Source organism: Cricetulus griseus (assembly GCF_003668045.3).
Source record: "Cricetulus griseus strain 17A/GY chromosome 1 unlocalized genomic scaffold, alternate assembly CriGri-PICRH-1.0 chr1_1, whole genome shotgun sequence".
NCBI lineage: Eukaryota > Metazoa > Chordata > Mammalia > Rodentia > Cricetidae > Cricetulus > Cricetulus griseus.
This window is the reverse complement of record NW_023276807.1, coordinates 161,976,737-161,982,736: the sequence shown is the minus strand read 5'-3', so window position 1 is coordinate 161,982,736 and position 6,000 is coordinate 161,976,737. Positions and strand designations below refer to the sequence as shown.

The 6,000-nt window shown below is 43.3% G+C and overlaps 1 pseudogene; it reads left to right on the top strand.

Annotated features, from left to right (window-relative positions):
• Positions 1 to 2,101: 2,101 nt before the first annotated feature.
• The window catches only part of LOC100757960, a 35,168-nt pseudogene continuing 31,269 nt past the window's right edge, over positions 2,102 to 6,000 (top strand).

Below are 6,000 nucleotides of genomic sequence, written 5' to 3'. Positions count from 1 at the left end.
AGCCCTTGACATTTAAGACAGTTCATAGTATTTCCTTGTGTCCCATTTCATATTTAAAAAAACTATATCCATATTGCATGATATTTACTTTCCCCCAGGTTTTCTTGTTATAATCAACAGTAGCATAATTCTGTTTTTAGGATTATTACACTAGAATATATTATCAGAAATGGAAGGCAATTGATTGTGTTTGCAATAGGACTTCACATACCCTTCAGCATTTTTGAGAGTGTACATAAACTTAATGAGGTCTTCATTAGCAATGGCTACTCCCACTTTTAAAATGAAAGACAAGCTCATTAAATTTAATAATTTTGCCTTTATCTGGCTCTGTAAAGTGAAAAGTTCTTAAAGACACTGAGCAGTGTTTTTGGTATCTTGAGAAGGAGAGGGCTCACAGAGGCGGGCCGGGAGCCATTTGAAGAAGGGAGAAGAGGAGGGCAAAGCTCTTCTGATCTGGTGTCAGGACCGAGTATATTTCTATCAGTTTCACTCACTATGCCCTTGTTTTTCCCCATCTCCCCTGATTCCTCCTGCAGGTTTTAGGACACGGTGGCTTTTTGACAGATTATTTAAATTCCAGTAATGTGAGACCACGCTCACATTGTTTGTAATGACTATCATCAATGGCAAATTAGTTTAGCCTGTCTCAGTTTATTTATTTTTTTGACAACTTCATGTTTATATCACATCGCAGAGGTCGACAAGGGAAACATGTGTAAAAGGGGATTTGTTCTATTATCACTCAGTCACAGTAATAGGAAGCATGGTCAGGAATGGGTTCAGGAGCCTGTCCTCACTGCAAAAGGAAGCTGAGCAATCCCCACCCTCAAACAAAACTAATTACAGTATTTTTCTTTAGAAGTTTTGCTTTACTGTTTTTATTTCTCACATACTTGTTCCTTCTTTTTATTGGTTGCTGTTTATTATATTTGTATAAAAAGGAAAATGAAGAAGATAAGTCATTGCAAACCGTTCACAATCGTTTGGCGTTTAGATTTTACTGTCTGCAGTTTCTAGAAAGGACGAACAGCCGAGGACAGACTATGGGTAATGTTTCTAGCAGTTGGGACTTAAGTTCTTTTATCCTGAATGTGTGTCTGGGTGGTGCCTCACAATGCCCGCTATAGCTGCAGTTCCGTTTTCTGTGGACGCACTGTGTTAAGTCCCACCATATCTTCTGTTCCTGTCACTTTTGCTCAGGCCGTCGGTATTCACGTTATTTCCAGCCGCATCTAGACTCCTTTTCCTCCTCATTCTCTTCTTTGTCTTCATTTGTGTTATTTGTCTTTATGAGTTTGGCTCATTTGGCTTAGCAAGACAATCTGAAGTTCTATGCCCTGCAAATGACACAATCGAATCCTTCCTCGTGACTGGATGAAACTGCATTTTGTATAGACACCATACTCCCCCCACTCACTCATTAGTTGATAGGCTTATAGACTGGTTCCATATCTAGAATGAAGTTCCATGTTGTAAATAATGCTTCAACAAACTTGGATATGCAATTGTACCTGTGGCATTTGACTTAGACTTTTAAGAGTATATTCTAAACTAGCATAGCAGGATCATGTGGTAACTCTGGACTTGAGTTTTTGAGGAACTCTAGACTGATTTTTATTGTGGTTATTATTATTTATTTTACTGCTTTTCATCCCGCCCACAGATTATAAGAATTTCCATAGGCTGCATCCTCACAAGCATTTACTGTTCATTGTTTGATGGTAGGCATTCAGATTAGAGTATGATGGAATCTCAAGGTAGTTTTGATATGAATTTCTATGAAGGCTAAGGACACTGAACATTTTCACACCTTTTTTCAATACTTGAACTCATTTGCTGCTTTATTGACTGGATAATGTTATTTTAGTATTTAATATTTTGTATTCTTTATAGATTCTAGACACTCCCTATAAGATGTACACATCCTTTCCTTTTCTGTGCAAAGGCTTTTAATTTCATGCCACCCAGTTTGTCACTTCTTGGAATTGTTTCTGGTGCTATTGGAGTTCTGTTCAGAATATTCTATGCCTATGTCATAAATGTGTTGCCTCGAAAGGCTTCTTCCTTTCCTCTGGCGGCAGCCATCGGGTGAGCCAAGATGGGTGCGTACAAATACATCCAGGAGCTATAGAGGAAGAAATGGTCCGACGTGATGCGCTTTCTGCTGAGGGTCCGTTGCTGGCAATACTGCTAGCTCTCTGCGCTGCACAGGGCTCCGAGCCCCACCCGGCCTGACAGAGCACAAAGGCTGGGTGGGGTACAAGGCCAAGCAAGATTATGTCATATACAGGATTCATGTCTGCCGTGGTGGCCGCAATTTATGGCAAGCCTGTCCATCATGGTGTTAACTAAATAAAGTTTGCCAGAAGCCTTCAGTCTGTTGATGAGAAGAGAGCTGGATGTCATTGTGGGGCTTTGAGAGTTCTGAATTCTTACTGGGTTGGTGAAGATTCCACATATAAGTTTTTTTTGAGGTTATCCTCATTGATCCATTCCATAAAGCTATCAGAAGGAGCCCTGACACCCTGGATCACCAAACCAGTTCACAAGCACAGAGAGATGCGTGGGCTGACATCTGCTGGCTGCAAGAGCCGTGGCCTTGGAAAGGGCCCTAAGTTCCACCACATTATTGGTTTGCCGTGCAGTCTGGAGAAGGTTCGATAGTCTGCAGCTCCACTGTTACCACCAATATACATGATGTTTGTAAAATTCATACCGAATAAACAACTTAGGACCGTCAAAAAAAATGTGTTGCCACAGATATACACTGAACTGAACTCTGGAACTTAGTTGCAAAGAGGGAGGAATGAAGAGCTAAGGGGGGGTGGTACCAGGCTGGTGAAACCCACAGAAACAGCTGGCCTGTACAAGGGGGAGCACATCCACCCCAGATGCTGTCTGGGAGGCCAGTACAGGACTGATCCAGACCCCTGAACATGGATGTCAATGAGGAGGCCTCCGCTGCACTCTAGGGGGCCCCTGGTGGTGGATTAGTATTTTTCCCTGGTGTAAGAAGGGACCTTGAGAGCCCATCCCACGTGAAGGATGCACTCTTGCCCTGGACACATGGGAAAGGGCCTAGGCCCAGTTCAGGACGATATGGTGGACTTTGTGGAGCTCCTGTGGAGGGTCCTACCCTTCCTGGGGAGTGGAAGGTGGATGGGGTGGGGGTAGGTCAAGGTAGGGTTGGAGGGGTGTGGATGAGGGGAGGGAGAGGGAGAAGGGATTGACATGTGAAACAAGCTTGTTTCTAATTTGAACTAATAAAAAAATGTGTTGCCTCTGGTTTCTTCTAGCAATTCTAGGGACTCAGGGACTATTTTTGGAAGAGACTGTCTTCTTCAGTGTATGTTTTCCATCTTTGTCAGAAATGGGGGGCTATAGCTCACAGGTTATTTCTGCATCTTTTCTACTTCATTGGTCTATATAGACATATATAGATGTAATTAGACATACATAGACAATTTTGTGCAGGCCCACGTTTTTGTCACTCTGGCTCTGTAGTGTAATTTGAAATCAGGCACTATGGTTCCTATAGCATTGCTCTCTCTCTGCTCAGATACTTGGACTGTTTGGGGGACTTTTGTGATTACATTTGTATTTTTATTCTATTTTGGTGAAGAATAGAATTTGGGTGAGGATCACATTGAATCTTTGCATGATTTTGGTAATAGGCCTTTTTTTTTACATTACTAATTCTAGGATTCATGAGCATGGGAATTCTTTCCATCTTCTGGTATCTTTTTTAGATTTTTTTCTTCGGCATTGTGTAGTTTTTACAGCAGAGGTCTTTGTTCTCTTTGTTTAAGTTTATTTTTGAGTATTTTAGTTTCTTGAGGCTTTTGTAAATGGGATTATTTTACTGAAATTGTTTTCAGCATGTTATTAATTTCTAAAAAACTTACTTGCTATTGTATGTCGATCTTTTAAATTTAATTTAATGTTCATTAGCATTTTGCCTGCATTTATGTCTGTGTGAGGATGTCAGACTACCTGGAGTTACAGACAGGTGTGAGCTGCCATGTGGGAATGCTGGGAATTGAACCCAGGTCTTTTGGAAGAGCTGTCAATGCTCTTAACAGCTGAGCCATCTCTCCAGCCCCTTTATATTGACATTTAGATGGAAGTGTTTATCAGATGTAAAAGTTTTCTGGCCTTTCTCTAGTCTTTTAATATACCAGAGATTGAATTTTAGATGAGATAGATGAAATTTAGATGAGATGCTTTGAAACCAAATGCATAGGTTAGCTGGGATCAAGAGATTACACTTCATAAAGTCAAGTCTTTCTAAGGTTCCTTGTATCCTTTCATCATGTATTTGTTGTTTTCTTCACTATGATCAAATACCTGAAGAAATGATTTAACCAAGTATGCACTCTAACTCACAATTTGGTGGTACAGTCAGTCATGGAGGGGAAGGCCTGGCTGTTCCCAGTGACCTACTTCCTGCAGTATCTACCTCCCCAAACAGTATGTATCATCGGTTGGATATGCATTGTTTAAACACATGTCCTCATTGGCCATGGGGCATTTCACATTCAAACCCTAACATTTCTGCCCTGATCCCCATAGGCTAATCTCCACCTCTTGATGCAAACACATTCAATTCCAACAGTGAGTGTTCCATAGCTCAATGTTTCCCCTTGAGACTCAAAGCAATCACTTAACTGTAAATCTGAAAGCAAAGCAAAACTAAACAAAAAAGGTACATACTTTCAACATGCAGTGGTACAGGATAAACATTCCTATTACAAAAGGGAAGAATGAGGAGGGATGGACCGTCACCTGCTATTGTTCTGACCTGGATCAGACAACATGCATGCTCTTGCAGCGTGTGCTGCATATAGTGGGTTCGGGTACCCTGAGGTGATGCTGGAATGCTCAGACTAATGCACAGAGAACTCCACTGCAAACAAGAGGCAGGGTACCTTCCCCCTCAAGAAAAAAAAAAAAAAGACAGCTGCCAGAAGGTATTCTCATAGCACTAGGTCAGTTGGCAGATTGGCTCATGTTTAAATGCATGGGCACGGGGAAGAACAGACACCCCGGACTCTGCTGGAGAGCATCCTACTAACTGCCCCAGAACCTTCTATCATGATGCCAGACTCAGTGCCGAAGCCAGTACAAGTACCAGAGATGGTTGGGTCCTGCAGACAGGAGAGCAGCCCCGGAAGCCTGGAGCAGCAACTTCCTGAACTGGAGCCCACCACAACCCTGCTTCCATATCCAGTAAAAGAAAGCAAAGGCTGAGACTGCTGGTATTTCAGCTAGAAGTAAACCAGGGGTTGCCTCTCTCCCAGTGCCACCTGGCAATGCTTATGTTTCGTCCTTGGCCAGCTCAGCTTTGTCCCACCTTTTCAGCCAGTGAGGAGACCTGGCCTGGCTCACAGATGTCCCATGCGCTGACCTGTGGATGTAGGTACTGGAGGATTGCAGGATCTGGAGGACCATTCCTTGATCTTAGCTCTTCCAGGTGACAACCGTACAACCCCTGTTGCTACCCTGCCACGGATGTAGTGTTGGGATACACCCAGCCTTTCTCACAGCCCTCGGTTGACCGCTCCCCTAGTGCGTATTACTCTCTGGCCAGCCCTTCTCACTTTGGGGTTGAAGAGGCTCAAAGAAGCCAGTCGTAGGACATGAACCCTGAGACCCGGCTGCAGAACCACAGAAGCAGAACTAGCTTTGGTACTGCTCCTTTACCCTTCTCAGACTACAGTCTCAGCCTCCAGAACTAAGAGAACCCACTGGATATCGGAGGCTTGTTGAGGTCAAGGAACGAGAAGGATCTTTAAGGCATGAGGGTGTTTCTTGCAGGCCAGCAAGTCCAGAATCAGCCACATCAGTTTCTTGAGCTGCCCCTACGAGCTGGAGTTAAAGTCTTATCTTCATAGCCCCTGGAGTCTGTGCCAGTAAGGACCCAAACTCAGGTCCTAGGCACCGCTACAAGACCTCTACAAGGCCAGAGGGAGCCACTATCTACTAGCTCTTTATGTC